Source organism: Sciurus vulgaris, assembly GCF_902686455.1.
Source record: "Sciurus vulgaris genome assembly, chromosome: 14".
Lineage (NCBI taxonomy): Eukaryota > Metazoa > Chordata > Mammalia > Rodentia > Sciuridae > Sciurus > Sciurus vulgaris.
Window position 1 is genome coordinate 60008110 of NC_136475.1, and position 18118 is coordinate 60026227.

At 35.5% G+C, this 18118-nt stretch overlaps 1 protein-coding gene across 5 annotated transcripts in view; it reads right to left on the reverse strand.

The window, feature by feature from the left end:
• SOCS5 (suppressor of cytokine signaling 5) overlaps positions 1 to 18118 on the reverse strand; it is a 96712-nt gene that overhangs the window by 47182 nt on the left and 31412 nt on the right. The window contains exon 2 of one of the 5 annotated variants that reach the window (XR_013759066.1): positions 13026 to 14591. The exons of the other annotated variants lie outside the window; for them this stretch is intronic. The gene's annotated coding sequence lies outside the window, so the exon portion shown is untranslated. Of the gene's footprint in view, positions 1 to 13025; positions 14592 to 18118 lie in introns of those variants that run through there. 5 annotated transcript variants of the gene reach the window in all.

An 18118-nucleotide genomic window follows, 5' to 3' on the forward strand; every position in this document is an offset into this window, starting at 1 on the left:
GGCTAGGGACACAAAGTACACATATACACACTGTAGGACATGAAAAAGGAACACATGGAGATACAAAGATTTAAGAGAGAACATTATGAACAGCTATAAGTCAGGAAGTTACTATTTTTTAAATGGCTAGATTTTCAGAAAAAACACAAATTACTCAAGTTGACTTGATAAGAAATAAATCAATAGACGGGGCTGGAGATGTAGCTTAGTGGCAGAGTACTGGCCTAGCATGTGCGAGACCCTGGGTTCAAGCTCCAGCATAGGGGGTAGGGGGTGGTGTTAATAGACCATAACCTTTAAAGACTTTGAAGGAGTAATTAAAATCTTTGCACAAGGAACACATTAACCCCGGCAGATATTCTGGGCAGAAGAAGTCAATTTATCTAACAATTCTGACTTCTAATTAATAAATGACCAGGGCAAGAGGTCAAGGTGGTATAATAGCCAGTTCAATAAGGCAAGAATAAGAAAGGCATACAAATTGGAAAAAATAAAAAACTTTTTATTTTCAATGACATGATCATCCACATGGAAACGCCTAAAGAATTGTTTAAAAAGAAAAACCAAAAGCCAAAATCCTGAACTGAATTGTAATTGAGATCAACACACGAAAATCAATCACAAAAAACTACACACCAGTAACAAAACACGGAAAACAAACTAAAAGAAATGCAAGGATAAAGAGAAAGCGCCTGATAGGACATTTCCGTTAGCAAGAGTTCTAACTTCTCTATGCCCCTAAAGGATGAGATCCAAAATGGCAGGTGAAAACTATGCTAGCTGCCCTAGTCACCACTGCCTTTATGCTCTCCTGGGGAGTGGTGAACTATGAGAACGTGGGTCTCCATCTACTCCTCAGCCACACAGGTCCATCCATCTTCCTCCACTGGCCTCTTTCCAGGTCCAGTCTTCATCATCATTTGCAATGGACTAACTGCAACAGTTGCCTGTATAGTCTACCTCCTCCACTCTCACTTCCCTCTGGAGTGTCTTCCAGAATATTGATCCTAGGATTTCAAGCACTGAAGAATAAAAATTTAAAAATATAAAATAAAAAAAAAAAAAAAATCAAGGGAGTCTGTGTCTGGTTGCTTTCTCTACATTTTAAGAACTGTGCACAAAAGGAGCAAAAACCCCAACTAAGAGTACTATAAGAATATGAGGATAATTTGTTGAAATTAAATCACCTGGAAAATGAAAGTGATCAAATGGTTGTTTATTATTAAAAAAAAAAAAAAAACTTCCTCTAAAAGAATTCTTACTGGCTATTCTTGAATCCTTCTGAAAACACACACATACACATACAAAACCTTTCAGGAAAAAATTAATATTTCAAATGTTAAAAATGTAATGAACAACCAAAAGAGATTTGTGAAGAATCTTTCATAGGAGATGTTAAGTAGATAAGCAATGCTCTTAGCCAGCTGAGGTAGTCCTTCCTCTACAGGTAAACTGAATATTAGCTAACCTCAAAGATCTGTGATTCCTTTTTTAATATTAGAATTTTAAAAACATAGCATTCCATAAATACTCTTTAAGATCTAACAGTACAACAGTGACAACTCTAATTCCAATCATACTATTTTTCAATTAAAATAGAATACTAACATTATAAAATAGCACATCTAAACTGAGCTCAACATATACACACATACATACAAATATTTTTAAAAAGAGTATGGGTAGGCATAATTATAGCACACATAATCATAATGGCAAAGTATGGAACCAGCTTAGATGGCCATCGACAGATGAATGGATAAACAAAAGGGAGTATATATACACAATGGAGATTTTTTAGCCATAAAGAAAAATGAAATTATATCATTTGCAGGAAAATAGATGGAACTGAAGAGCATTGTGTTGAACAAATAAGCCAGACTCAGAAAGTCAAGGGTTTCATGTTCTTTCTCATACATGGAAGCTAGAGAGGAAAAAAAAAAATAAAATAAAAAAGATTTCATGAAATATAAGGGAGACCAGTAGAGTTGAAGAAGGAAATCAGGGATGGAGGAGGAAACAGCAAGGGGATATAATGGGGTTAATCAAATTATGTTATGAGCATGTATAAATATGTCACAATGAACCCCACTAATATGTATAATCATAATGTGTGCACAAAGATTATGAGTAGTGAATACCAATAGTCATCTCCAGTCAGCTTTTGATTATTTTATTTTTTTCCTTTTTTGTATTTTCAAAAAGGAAGTGTATCTTGAAAAAGACTGACTTCATATTATAAATCCAAAGTTATATGTAAAATGCAGAGTAAACTTTTTAAGGAAAAAGTGGAACAACAGTGAGGAAAGACAGAAATGAAGGTTGGGACAGGGGAAGAAACACAATTAATAGGAAAAGAATAACAAATTCAGATTTTTGGCAAACTCTCAAACAGTACTGGGGATTAGTGGTAACATGGATTGACACATAGGAAATACACTTTCCAAGAGAGTGCCAGTAGGAAGTAATGTGCATTCCTTTGTATACAGAGATACTATTTATAGGTCAACCAACAGAAACAGACTATGTGATGTATAATATCAACTAGTACAGCTGAGCTTAGGTGACAATTTCCAAAATGTAATAAAAAGAAGACGAGAGAAAAAGCAGTTGGAGGAATGGTGGTGTATTCCATTGTTTTAAAAATGCTTTTTGTGTCAGTAGCATTCTGATATGAATTCAACTGCTAACATGTCAGTCACTTATGAACCCAACTTTACTCATTTATCAGTCTCTTCTGGTTGCAAGGTTGTGACACTCAGTAGATCAACAAAGGTGTGCGTGTGTGTGCGGTGGGAGAGGATGCTGATAAGCATGAATTTAATAATAAGGGAAACAGGAATTGTCACAGAAATCCAACAACAAAATAAGTAACACAAGTGGGCTTGGCCCTTACAGATACTGGACTTGAGAACCTGGCTTAATTCCACCAGGACTGCCCTAGGGACTGACAGCAGGAGCCACAGGGGCTGGTGGATCCTCATTCAAGAGCTCTGGTCATTATTGGGATTAGGTAACTCCCTGGGTATCAGCTTTTGGAATCGGATTTGCCTCCAGTCACCAGCTGGTATCTCTGTTTTCAGGTTCTGTTTTCTTTTTCTATTCACAGGTGCCACTTTCTTATACTTCTCACTAACTATTGGGTGAGGCCCCTCTTATCTCCTTCTCTTGACTTTTCAAATTCTGCTTCTACTACTTAACTACCGAGCTCTGTTTCTTTTTGTGAGTTTTATGATACACATCATTATGTGTATACTTATAGGAACCACCACTTGTCTGAGTATATCCACAAAAAATTTAAATTAAAAGCAAGAGTTATATTTTAGTCAATCATAAGGCCTGTGAGAACCAAGACTGGTGAAGCTCATTCCCATCTGGACAAAACTTTCTTTGCCTGTGCACCCAGATGGGGCTGGTGGCTAAACCCATGACTGCCATCTTTAATTTAGGTACTCTCACCAGTCCAACCACCCATGGCCAAGTGAGATAAGACAGTATGGACACCTGGCTTTCTCCCTTGGCAAGTGTTCCCCTTATACATAACTGTGGAACCGCAGCAAATGAATTACTTAGTGACAACATAGAAATGTTTTGATACCTCAGGTTGTACTTCAGCATTTCACATATTGTTTCCCTTGGAAACAGATACTACAGGATATTAAGAGGTATTCTACAAATAAAGGTTTCAGTTTGAGTAAGTTAATGCATCAGTTTTCAGAGAAAATATCCTCCTGGGTATTATTTCTCAAATTTGACAATGGCAACCTTATTAAGATCTCACAGGACTAACACTCTGTGAAGCAATTTGAAAAATGCTGTCCTATAGTACTACAAACATCCCCACAATCCAGAAACCAATTTAAGTTTCAAGAAAGTAGGGTCTTTGTTTTGTGCCATATTTGGTATATATTAGATGCTCAATATACAAATGTTCGTGAAACTAAGTCATTAATATCAATGCTGAAGGGAAAATGGGAAATAAAGGACTAAATGGAAAAATAAAAACAGGACTACTATTTCTGCTAACAACACAGCAACCCTCTTGTTGAAAAAAACTAAAAATCCTACATACAAAAATTAATTTTTTTTTTTTTAAATCTCAAAATAAGAAGTTGACAAGATAGTGGAAAATGACGAACTAAATGATAACAAGTAGGAACACAGAGAGGTCATGGAACAGCCCCCATCCCACCAGACCCTGGCCCTGATACACACTTGTACATGTACTTCAATTAAGTGTTTTCAATGGCCTCAGATGATAAATTTTAAAATGTCAAGGTACAGATTTCTCAAAAGCTGGAGCATTTATTTTGGATCACAGTTTCAGAGACTTCCATCCATGTGTGGCTGGCTCCATTTTTCCAGGCCTATTATGAAGCAATATCATGACAAGGGTCACAAGGTGAAGCAAAGCTGCTCACCTTGTGGCAGCCAGGAAACAAAGGGAGAGGTCACTTTTGCAAGGAAGTCTGTCTCCTGAAACCAATGAAGCTATGAAACCATCATTGGATTAATCCATGATCATGAGTTCAGAGCCCTTATGATCCAGTCACCTCCCAAAGACCCCACCCTCCAAACACGGCTGCATGGGACCAAGTCTTCAACACAGGAACTCTCAGGACATTTAAGAATCAAACCATAACAGAACTTCTTCCCCACACTAGAAATCTCAAAGGGCTATGACCTCAGTTGAGGGTAAACTATAATCAAACCTGAATTCAATGCCACCCCCTAAGAGACTTCGGGGAAGGTTGTTTAAGCCCCAAAAGAATCAAGAGAAATAAGAATGGAACAAGGATTTGCAGTCTGGGTTTGCATGGACTTATATTATAATCCAGGTAACTTCCATCTGTGAAATTCTTTTAAAATATTCCTGGGCTAGTGGTACACATTTTAGTAGAAGCAAACATAAACCCTCTTTGAAGGAAGACATCATTCTAGGTCTCAAAGAATACCCACAAGTAATTTTAAGAAAAATAAACAACAGAATCAAATCTAGCATACACAAACCAAATCATCATGGATAAGAGTAAGTGTACACAGGAATGGATAGTTCCACAGTTACTGTGGGTTATCAGAATGACCAGATTCAGAGTTTAATGCTAAAATGCTTACCAACCATACTAAATAAAAGTAAAACCTGACAAAATTAGTATGGAAGATATGCAAGAACCAAATAAAAGTATCTGCAGTCAAATTCTTTTCCCAAAGGAAAACTCTAGGTCTAGATGCTTTTATTGGTGAATTCTATCATTTGGGAAAAAAAAAAAAGTTTTTTTCCTAAATATTCCCCATATTATTTTATTAGTCTAGCATAACCTAATATCAAAGCCCAACAAGTACACTATGAGAACAAAAAATACAGAATAACCTCAGGCATGAATACAGATACAAGTCTTCCATGTTATTTTTTAAACAAAACATTAAGTTAAATCCAGCAATATATAAAAATGATCAAGTTGGATACAGCCTCAGAATGCAAGGTTGGATTAACATTAGAAAATCAACTAATGGAAATTATCACAATGATAAAGAATAAAAAGCATATGCTAATCTCATTAGATACAGAAAAAGCACTTTGTAAGATTCAGCATCCATTTGTGATCAAAACTTTTAAGCAAACTAGACTGAAAAATAAACTTTACTTAACTCGATAAAGAATTTCCAAAAAACAGATGTCATCATATCCTTGATGAAGCACTGAGTGAAACCACTGAGATTTAAGTGTTTCTTCAAAATAATGATGCCCTATCTACATTGTGATGAAGATACTAACCAGCTTAAGAAAGAAACAAAAGACACTGATTAATTTTATCCCTAGACTCATAATTTTGCAAAGAACAAAAATATCATGTTTGTATGCTATAATTACATACTCCAAAAGTTCAAAATGATCAACGAACAAATTTTAAGAATTAGTAAGAATTTGAAAAGGATAGCAGGCTCCAATCGATATATAAAGTATGCATTTTACTCCCACATGTTTGTAACAAAATGAAATGTAAAAGTATGTATCTTTTACAATAGCCTCAGTGGTATGAAATACCTAGGATATACCTAAGATCTGCAAATTTTTGCAGGAAAAAAGCATTATTTGTAATGATAAATTATGTGACATTAAAATGAAGGATTTCTGTCCGTCAAAAACACCCAGTAGGGCCAGGCACATGCCTGTATTCCCAGTGGCTCAAGAGGCTGAGGCAGGAGAATCAAAGCCAGCCCCAGCAACTTAGCAAGGCCCAAAGCAACTCTCAAAATAAAAAGGACCGGGGATGTAGCTCAGTGGTTAAGTGCACCTGGGTTCAACCCCCGGTACAAGAAAAGAAAACAAAAAAACCCCAAAAATCTACCAAGTAGGAAATATTTTTAATAAATATTGATAAAAGACTAATAGACATTCAGAAAATATAAAGAACTCCTACAAAAATTAGTAAGAAAAGATCACAAGATGGGAAAATGGGTGAAAGATTTTCACAGATGCTTCCCAAGAAGAAATCTGAATATGAAAAGAGGCTCATCCTTCTTAATAAAAACCACAAAGATACATTCTTCTGCCCCAAATACTTTGATTTTATCAATACTATGAGACAGCAAGAATGTAGAACAATAGGAATATTACCTGTTGAGGTGAATATAAATTAGCCTAACTGCTTTGAAAAATAGTTTGGTATTGCCCAGAGAATGTGAAGATATGAAATTTTCTACGACGCAGCAATTCTACTCCTAAGTACAAACTTAAGATACTGGTGCCTATGTGCACCAACAAACATATACTAGAATAGTCATAGCTACATATTTCAGTATCATGAAACAGAATGAAGAATACATATATTGTGGCATGTTCATGTAAGTTCAAGACCAGCCTCAGCAACTTGGCAAGAATCTGTCTCAAAAACCACCTGGGACTGTAGCTCAGTGGTAAAATGACCAGAAGTTCAATCCCCAGTACCAAAACAAAGTAAGACAAAAATAAAAACAAAATTAAAAACTATATCATGTAGGGATACAAATAGATGGTAACCTTTACAGAGAACGTTATTTGCCAAATTATAAAAATGCTTACTTCTGAGGGCTGGGATAGAGTGGCAACAGGTAGTGTTCACTGGAAGGGGACAATACAGCAAGCCTCTTGGTATATTCCCAATATTCTATTACTTAATCTGGGCAGTAAATATGCCTTATAACTGCTCATTAAGCTATCTTGTATTCACTGTTCTCTATCTGTGTGTATATATATGGAGAAATATATATCACATTTTATCATAAAAAGGGAAATAAAGAGCAAAAAATAAAAAATAAAAAGCATACATGAGAGAGCAAAGAAAGCAGTTATTTGTTGTAGGCAACAGCAAAGTACTACCAACGATCACCTGGCGTGTTCAGTGAAACCCAAATAATGATCCAGCCCCACAATGGACTATTATTTCTATTATCATTACTATAAGATATTATATCTTAGGACAATCTCTAATCCAATAATCATGGAAATTGGTCTTCTGCCAAATTTTTTTCTACTTGACTTCAATATGGTTATATATGTTTTGCCATTCTGAGAAAGCCACAAATATTTGGCACAGCCAATCCAATTGAAGGTTCCACTAAAGGAAAACATAGAACGTTCAATTATACATTGGTAATTACTTCGAATGTTATAAAATTAAACTATATAGTAAATAGTTAATTCAACAACTTTCAATAAGAATATTTTTAAGAATGTAATTCTCCTTGACAAATTATTCTGCTACAATTATCTATTAATTCTAAGATGTTATTCTTTATTAAAGAATAACATCTTTAATGTTATTGTCCATTTTGCAGCTTACTAGCCACATAAAGCAATTTGAACTTGGCTCCCTTATTTAATTGTATGACATTCCTCAGTCCATTAACAGCCTCAAAGTCTGGCCCACTTTGGATGTCCTCCAATGTACGTCAAATTTACTGTATCATAAAAATTAACATTTCTCCCCAAACTGGGAAGTCATCACCATGTTTCTACTGAACTGCTAGAAAATATTTAGGAGTATTTTACTCCTCCTTCACTTAACATTATCATATTTAATACTGCTTCGTTCATCAGCTTTTTAAAAAAAGTCTCTCAAATGTATCTTTTCTATTTTCACTGCCAGTAACCTTGTCCAGATTTCTTTTGCCACATTCTTCCCTGTCTACAACACCTTAGTCTCTCCTGTCTTCCTAGACTCATAACTCTGCCAGTTATTTCCTTTCTGTAACATTTAATAGTTACAGCATCGGGTGCCTGATGTTCACTCACTGCCATCCATAATTAGGCCCCACTTTATCCAAACAATTCTTCCTACTCTGAAGCACCTCCTCCATTCTATTTTTAACATCTACATCAAGTTCTAATATCTACCTGTTGATTTCTCTAAAAGGGTTTACAGTTAACCCTACAATTTTTTTTTTTTCAGATCACTTTCAGGCATGTGTCAGTTTTATCTCTGCAAATGTACCAGAAGATTCAAAAGACAAAGAATGGTTTTATATTACTTCTTATAACCCAAGTACCTAAGAAAGGGATAAAAATTTACATTCAGATTTTTAAAGAAAAAGACAAAAAGGTATAGAACCAAGGTACTCTATTTTGTTCTGGTGTTTTGGTCTTGGCTCAGGTAACTGAGTATATCAACAGCTGGTCTGTGAGTTGATTAGTTAAAGCATGGCTCACCATTTTGCCAAACTGACCGAACAATTAGCTTCAATGGGAAGGCTTCTATGAGATCCTATTTAAACCACTGGATATGTAGTCTAAAAAATTACTGGCAATCAAATACTTAATAATCACTATCACTACATCTTCATTTCTATCTGTTAACAAAGGAGGTCAAGTAGGAGGAATGGAGTTTATTTTTCTTACTCCACCCAGTGAGAACTCTTTTCTGATCAATGCTACAGAAAATTAGTGAGCAAAACCATGAAGCTGCAGTTATACTATTTCTTCTTATTGTCCAATCATTAAGAACCTTTGTACTTCAACGATTGGATTCCCCTGTGTCTTTTACCATGTAATAAAGAGAATATTAAAATCTAGTTTTTTTTTCTCATGAAATGTTACTGTATTTGCTTCTCATTCCATTCTTGTACCTCTGAAGAATAGACTGTCTCTATCTTATTTGCACTTGTATTACATTTCCTTTAAAAAAACATAAGTTAAGTGTGTGGTTTGTGATTGGGGGTAGTGATGGTAGAATTACAACAGATCAAGACACTACCTGAATGCTTAGAATACTTGTGGGAAAACAAAAGCCTTCCAAAAAACAATGTAACACAGCAATCCAAGTGTCCGCTGACAGATGGCCAGATAAACAAAAACTGGTACAAATAGAACATTATTCAACCTTAAAAAGGAAAGAAATTCTAATACATGGTACAATATGGATGAACCTCCAAGACTTCACGCTAAATAAAATATGCCAGTCACAAAAGAACAAATATGTATGTCTCCCCTCACATGAAGTCCCCTGAGTAGTCACATTCATAGAATCACAAGGGAGAAAGGTGGTTTCCAGAGGCTGGGAGAGGAAGGAGATAATAGTGTATAATGGGTAGAAAGTTTCTGTTGGGGAGGATGAAAAAGTTTTGGTGACAGGTGATGATGGTTATATGACAATGTGAAGGCACTTAATGCTACAGAACTGTACACTTAAAAATGGCAAATTTTATGCACATTTTAGTCCAATAAAAAAAAGTATCACAGAAGAACTATGCGACCCTTTAAATAACTTCATGTTCTATATGGTGAATCCATCTTGAGATATTTAAAAGGATAAGCCAAGCCCTTTACAACTGGCAGTACCTACTCTTCATGTAATGAAGAAAAGAAAAACAAAATTTAAGTATAAGAAGTAGACACCAATGTCTACCGAAGCAATTACCCTGGTTTACATGGGTATTTAAATAATGCTATCTGCATGGGTCTCTGGTATTTTTGCTGTACTTTTCCTGAAAATCTTTATTCATTAATTCAACATGGGCCATGGACCATGTGGTAAACTTTATATAAGGTGCTGGAGATAAAAAGATGAAAAACAGTCTCTGAGAAGTATACAATTCAGTACAGAAGGGAAACAAATTATAATACAATTTAAGTGTGAATTAAAGAGTGCCATGGGAATGCAAAGCACAAAGCAACTACCTCCAGTTGAGGGAGTGTGGCGGACTGCTAGTCCCCAAGCCTGTTCTCCTTTTCTTCCATGATAATATAATTAACTGGTATAGCGCTACCCAGAATAAAGATTATATTTCTCAATCACCTTCACAGCCATGAACGAAGTCTGAGCCAGTGAAATGAAGCACATATGTATGGTGGAAGCTTTAGGAAAGCTTTCTTTCTTTTAAAATTTTTTTTTAGATATACATGATAGTAGAGTGTATTATGATACATTATACATATATGGAGTATAACTTAGTTCTAATTAGGATCCCATTCTTATGGCTGAACATGATGTGCAGTTTCACTGGTCGGGTAAAAACAGAGAAAAGTTATGTCCGATATGTTCCACCGTCTTTCCTATCCCCGTCCCTCCTCCCTTCCCTTCATTCCCCTTTGTCTAATCCGATGAACTTCCATTCTCCCTGCCCCACTTATCGTGTGTGAGCATCTGCATATCAGAGAGAACGAAGGACTGGAAAGCTTTCTTAAGCTGGCACAGGCCCTTCCTTCCTTTCTTTCCTTCTTTTTTTTTTTTTTTTCCTTCCTGTATCCTGCTATTTAAAATAAAGTCCCCAGTTTTGGACTATGAGGACTAGGGTCAAATCTGGGACATTCTGAAGGCATGAGCTAAAAATGACTTTACGGAGCAGAGCTGTCATTTTAGTCCTACATTACGAACTCTGAACTCCTACAGAAATTAATGCTGTCTGTAGCTGGTGGGATTTTGGAAGGGTTTCCGTTTCTTGCTACATGCACCTAAATCTAACATCCACAGGGAACAGGCAGGCTTCATAGACAAGAGGATCTAGAGTTAGGTTTTAAAGAATGACTACTCATCAGGTAGAAAGGTGCATTTCGGATAGAGACACTGCAAAAGCACAGACTCAGACCTGCCTTTCCCAGAAGCAGAGAGGGGTTCCAATGGCTGAAGTACAGGGCAGATGTGGTACAGTAAAAGAAAAAGCAAACTGAAAGGCAGAGAAGAGAGAGACTAAAGGGTGTTACATGTCATGCTAAGCAAAGTGCTTTTATTCTTTGACTTTGTCTTACAAGTGATTATGACTCCATAGATAATTCACTGCATGTTTTAGAAAAGCCAAACAGATCAGTCAGAAAACAAAGCAGTATGAACCAATGTATGATGAGGACAGGGACTGGAAAGAAAAAACTTACTTCATGATAGAAAGGTACATTACTGTTTTAGTAAAAGCAAAGGACTAGAAAAAATACTCACTGGCACAAAAGAAAACAATAAAATGTCTGAGAAAATTAAGGTAGAGGAATATGGACAATACACATAATTTGGAAATGTCTAGATTATAGTATAAAGCTGCTCCCCCACCCTTTCCGCTGTAGTCATTTTCCCGCTTCCCAACTTCTTGTCAGTCTGTGAACATCCTAGCTAGCTATTGGTTCATCAGTCAGCTTGCAAGTATTCTTCTGTTATTGATCCTGTTAACCCACGGAATTTGACTGCTTAAGGATAGCTCGCCGCCATTTCTCTCTCTCTCCTCGCTTTTCTCTCTTCTTCTCCTCACATTCATGCTATCTCTCTCCAACTCACTTTCTTTCTCTCTCCATCTCACTTTTCACACTCTCTCTTGTGCGCTCTCTCTTTTCCTCTCATTTTCTCTCTTACCCTGCAGGGAGACACTCTGTTTGCTTAATAAACCCTCTTATGTGAGTTCCCATGTCCGGAGTGGTTTCTGGGCTCTTACATAAATTAAGTAAGGATTGGAATATCTCTGCCTTTAAAGTAAACACGCAAACGAATTATGTTGTAACTATAATCACCTACTGATAATAAATTTCATTTTTATATGCCCACATTCATGGTTCCTTTTCACAAATGGTTGTCATAGATTAGTAAGTCTTAGCTGAACATTATCTTATCTATAGTAGGAACTTGGTATTTGGTGATCTGATCCCTATCCAAGGGTTGTAGGCAAGGAACAACAACAACAACAACAACAACAACAAAATCAGCACTCTTGAAGCATATGAGGAACTTTAATTTTTATTTAAGCAAGTAGTATACTCTATTGTTCTGTGATGATCACGTGTAATTTTTCTAACTTTTAAATCTTATAAAAATAAAAAATTCCATCAATGTCCAATTATGAAAATAAAACAACAGCAACTATTGCCTCAGAAATATTAGACAAATAACTCAAGAGTATATGGCTTCAGTGAATCCATAACTTATTAATTATACTCTTCAAAGTTTCAAATCAAAAAATTCTTAAAAAAAAAAAAAGCTTTGCAATCTTTCCATTGCTTTTCTCTAAACATCCCTAAATTTAAGTACTGCATTTTAGCCTTTTAACAAATATTTGCTGAATAATAACCATACCCTCAATACAGTATGAGATATGTGAATTAAGTACCTGGAAGCTATAAGCCTGGTTTTATGTTTTAAGCTTATATTCCTGTTTTCAAATGGTTTTAGTGTGCTTTTGGTATCTTCCACCAGATTATAAGTACACTACTCTGTAACAAACATCAAAACACTGGTGCAGGTACACTGTGAGAAAACAATTTTATAAAGGGTAGAATAAAAGTTTTTCTTAATTTAGACTTGTTACTCAAATCATTTGCATCTAAATGTAACTTTCGCTTGAAAGAATCTAGTAATAGCTTAAAAAAAAACCTGAGATTTTTCACCTGCTATTTCTTCATCTCTTATAAAGTGGTGTGGGAAAATATAGGCATCTAGCGAGACACAGTGGTGCACACCTGTGAGGAAGCTAAGACAGGAGGACCTGAAGTTCAAGGCCAGTCTCAGCAACTCAGCAAGGCCTCAAGCAACTCAGTGAGACTCTATCTCAAAAAAAGAAAGAAAAAGAAAAAGGTCTGGGGATGTAGCTCAGTAGTTAATTGCCTCCAGGTTAAATTCCCAGTCCTGCCTACCCCCCAAAAGAAAGGAATCCAGTGAGCAAAGAGAATTTTGACCATATAATTATTTTTCAATGAATGCACATTAAGATGTTAAAACTTCTTCAAATGATGATTCACCACACCATTTTTAAACATTGTAAGAGTAACGCTAACAGTGAAAATAGCTATTGTAAAGCTGGCTATAAATTCACCTGCTCATTACCACCTGCTCATGGCCCCAGCTCTTAAAATCAAGAAACAGAATTACAATAATAATGATTACTAGGAACAAAGAAAGGACACTGTTGTCAGTAAGCATTTATAGCTCTTAAAATATTTTCAATGAGGTCAAGCCTATGAAAGACACACACTTATTTCTTCTGACCTCTCCAGTGGGGTCTTCTTCAAACTATATTCCATAATGTCACCAGACAGTGTCAAATAAATCGTATTAGAAAATACAATTCTCTGTTCAAAATTCCCTGGTCTCTAATCCTTGAGAGATAAAAATGTAAATTCTTGTAAGTAGCATATTTGGTCATTGTGAATTTGTCCCCTGACTAATCATTAAGTTTTATTAACAGAGTTTCTTTTTCCTTCCTTCCAAGTTCTAACCACATAAGTTTCCTGAATGCAGTAAGCTTATTTCGGTATGCTTTCACACATTTCTGTTCCCTCTCTCTGGAATGCCCTCCCCCTCCATTTACAATACCTGACAAAATACTAGACTCATTTCTCAAGTCTCTTCAGAGTCCCATCCAGTAGCATGTTATAAAGCAGCTCTCAGAATGGGCAGAATGCCGACACACTAAGTTCTGCTACAACATTGGTTTTGAAAACTCCAAGTTGATTCAATGTGCATGTTACCTTGGGGAAAAATATGACAACAATACAAATACAAATCCCATTTGCTCATGTGTCATTGAACACCAGATGAATGCAGAAAACTGTACCCAATTGTAGCCCAGGGCTCTCTTCTAAGAGGAATATACAGCACATAACACACACCCCAAATACCTCGCAGCTACCTCAGTTCACCTGTGTTATCAGTAACTCCCATCTACATCTGGTATTAACTTTATATTGAATTTCTGACAACCTTCTACCATTTCACAATAACCACAAGAGGCAATTTTCCCATGCCTACTTCCACAAGCCAACTTCAGGTCTTTTTCAATGTGAAACACCATGTTTACTGTAATATTCCTTTTTCTTAACCATTTTAACATGAAAAACTAAGCTCTCATTTTTATTAGGTTATGCCCTAATCCCATTTTTCCTTATATTTGGTGACTTTTAGGAATGAAATGTTCCTATGCACATTTGTGGGTTTCTATGGTGTATACACTACCAGGTGATTTCAAACTACAAACAGCTTAGCTCTCAGGATCAGACCTGGCTCCAATATGCCACACCCACAGTACTGTGCACTTACCTTCATCATAACAATCATTTCTTTTGCATAATAAACTGTTTTCCTGTTTATTCCAATAGACAGTAAGATTCTTGAGGGCAGGGCCCTTGTCTTAGTCTTCTATAGCTGTTAAAACAAAAATACCAAAAACTGGGTGGCTTGTATAAAATAGAAATTTATTTCTCACAGTCTGGAGGCTGGAAGTCTAAAATCAAAGCTCCAGCAGATTTGGTGTCTGGGAAGGCCCGCTTTCTGATTCACAGATAGTCATTTTCTCACTGAAACCTCACATGGTGGGAGAACTCTCATCTCCTTGGCCTCTTATAAAGGCACTAATCCCACTCATGTAGGTTCCATTCTCATGACCTAGTCCCCTCCCACAGGCTCTACTTCCTAATACTGGGTATTAGACTTCAACACATGAATTTAGGGAAGATACAAGATTCCGTATACAGCAATCCCTTTTTCCTTAACACTGATATTCCTTGAATAGTATTCAGCAGACAGGAAGTCTCTTGCTAATGCAGAAACCATGAGGTAATGGATTTGAAATCTAACACAAATGTTAATAGACAATAATATTTATTTCTATAATAGAAAATTAATAATATTTGATTTCCCCAACCCCATCAACCCCATTATAAAAGATCTGGGAATTGAACACAAGTGTTTCTGATCACAAAGTTTATCACAAGAGAAACAATGCATCATTACTTCCTACATATCCTCATAGACCTACAAATCTAATCCACTAAACTAAATACACCCTCAAGATCTATGTGAATTATAGATTAATTAAAAAACAGATTCTTGAGATAAGACTGACATTTTTCTCCTGAATGATGAATTTACATATAATGCGTAACAAGCATATATATAATCTTTTGTGGGAAAAAAAAAAAGAAGAAGTTACACAGAATAAGACCCATCCTCCAAATATAGGCCATTTTACTCAACCCAACCTAAATCTAAAAGTTATCCTGAAATCTAAAGCAAACAATACTAGCATCCTGAAATCTGAAATACAGGACATTTTATAGCATAGTAATTGTCAGAGACTAAGTGATTTATTGACCAAAAATTACACCTAAGTTTAATTTCTTTATATATATGTATTCAACAATTTTAAGTCATGATGTTTATAATTTATTTAATGTTGTCTTGGGTAATAAAGAAAAGAGTGAATTTCAATCTATGTGTTAGAGATCTTGGCAATAAATTAGATCTGAGCATACTAGCATGTATCAAACAATGGAGAAAAATAATTTTACCTTCTTGAATTAAAATTTTGCTAAGAAACTAAGCCGTACTGAGTGCTTTTGAAGTCATATGACATTGAGGAATAATTCTCAAATTTAGCATGTATCAGTCTAGCAGAGGGCTTTTCAAAACAAATTACCAGACTCCACTCCCAGAATTTGATTCAGTAAATCTAAGGTAGGGCCACAGATTGTGCCAACATTTGTGAAATAAACAAAGTTTCAGAAAAGAAACAGAAACTATGAAATACAGTAGTCACAACTTATCTCCAGGGATACATTCAAAGACTTGTAGTTAATGCCTGAAATTGTGGTAGTACCAAATTCCACAGACAAGCACTGAGAGACAGTCAATCCAATAAAAGACAGCTACGACGTAACTAACTAATGAATGAATATTAACACAAGATTTCACATAAGATTTCATCACACTACTCAGGGTGCACCCAAGTTAAAATTTATGAATGTTTTATTTCTGGCATTTTCCATTTAATATTTTCAGACAATGGTTGACCATGGGTACCTGAAACCATGGAGAAGGGAGGACTACTGTAGAACCAAATGGAAATTTTAGAATTGAAAAACTGAACAACTAAAATTAATCAGTTATTAAGTACAATGGAGATAACACAAGAGAGTCAGTGAACTTGAAGACAGACTGATGAAAATGATCTAGTCTGGGAAAAAAAAAAAATGAACAGAGCCTCAAGAACCTTTGGTATATCAAAGGTCTAACCAGTTCCCTGAAAAGGGAGTGAAAGAATACAAAGGAGAAAAATATCTGAGCAAACAATGACTGAAAACTGAACAAACCTGGTAAAAAGCACAAGTATATAAGATTCTAGACACTCAGAGAAATCAAACAAAAGAAACCCATTCCCAGGCACATTGTAGTCCAAATAGTGAAAACTAAAGAAAAAATTTTGAAAGCAACAAGAAAAAAAAAAAAAAAGGTGATGAATTGCTTATAGGAGAATAGCAATCTGAATGATTAAGTTTCTCACTAGAAACCATGGAGTCCAGAAGGGCAGGGTGCATTTTTAAAGGGCTCAAAGAAAAGAACTAGCAATTCAAAATTTCTATACCCAATGAAAATTTCCTTTAGGAATGAAGGTGAAATAAAAATACTCTCAGGTGAAGGTAAAACAAAAAGGATTTATTGCCAAAAGATCTGCTCTACAAGAATTAGTAAAGAACATACAGGAAATGATATAAAGAGAAAATTGGAACATTAGTAATGAAGAAATAATTTTTAAAAAGGTAGCCATCTGAGTAATATAATACATTATTCTGCTTTTGAATTCAAAATATATTTGCCAGCTGAAGGCAAAAACTACATAATTGTCTAGTATGGCTTTCCATGCTTGTATGTAATATAGAAGACAATACACTTAAGGGGGGGGGCGGGTAAAGAAACAAGGTATTACAATTTCTACATCCCACATAAGTGGAAAAATACTTTTAAGTAGACTATAAAATTTTAAACATGTATAATATGATCCTGAGAGCAACTGCACATACTAACAGGTACTCTCACACTATAATGAGTTACAATTTTTAAAAACCTACAACAGATAAAAAATGGAATACTAAAAATGTGAAATAATCCAAAAGGAGGCAGAACGGAAAAAAGAAGAACAATATACAAAGAGAGAAAAAAAAAAAGAAAGCAAACAACAAAACAGTAGAGCTAAATTTAAAGCATATGACTAAATGTGTTAAATGTAAATGATCTACAAACACCAAGGCAAAGCCAGAGCAGTAGTGTACACCTGTAATCCCTGTGACTTGGGAAGCTGAGACAAGAGAAGTAAAAGTTTAAGGCCAGCCTCAGCAACTTAGTGAGACCCTGTCCCAAAAGAAAAATAAAAAGGGCTGGGGGCATAGCTCAATGGTAAAGCACGCTTGCCATGAGGTCCTGGGTTCAATTCCCAGCACCACATACAAAATAAAAAAAAAAACAAAAAAACAAAGATTAGTTTTTTTTGTTTTTCTTTTTTGTTTTTAAAAAGGATGACCCAATTCTATGCTACCTATTCATTTCAAATATGAGGAAATAGGTAGATTAGAAGTGAGAGGATGGAGGGCTGGGGTTGTGGCTCAGTAGTAGAGCTCTTACCTAGCATGCATAAGGCACTGGGCTTGATTCTCAGCACCACATATAAATAAATGAAAGGTTCATCAACAACTAAAAAATTAAAAATTAAAAAAAGTTGAAGTGGCTATGCTATTATCAAAATAAATTTCAAAGCAAAGAAAATAAGGAGGCATAAAAAGGACTCTTAACACAATGATAAAGGGCCAATTCACCACAAACAACCTAATCCTCAATGTATTAACAGAAGGAACAACTGACAGAACTTCAAGGAGAAACAGGTATTTATAATCGTAGCT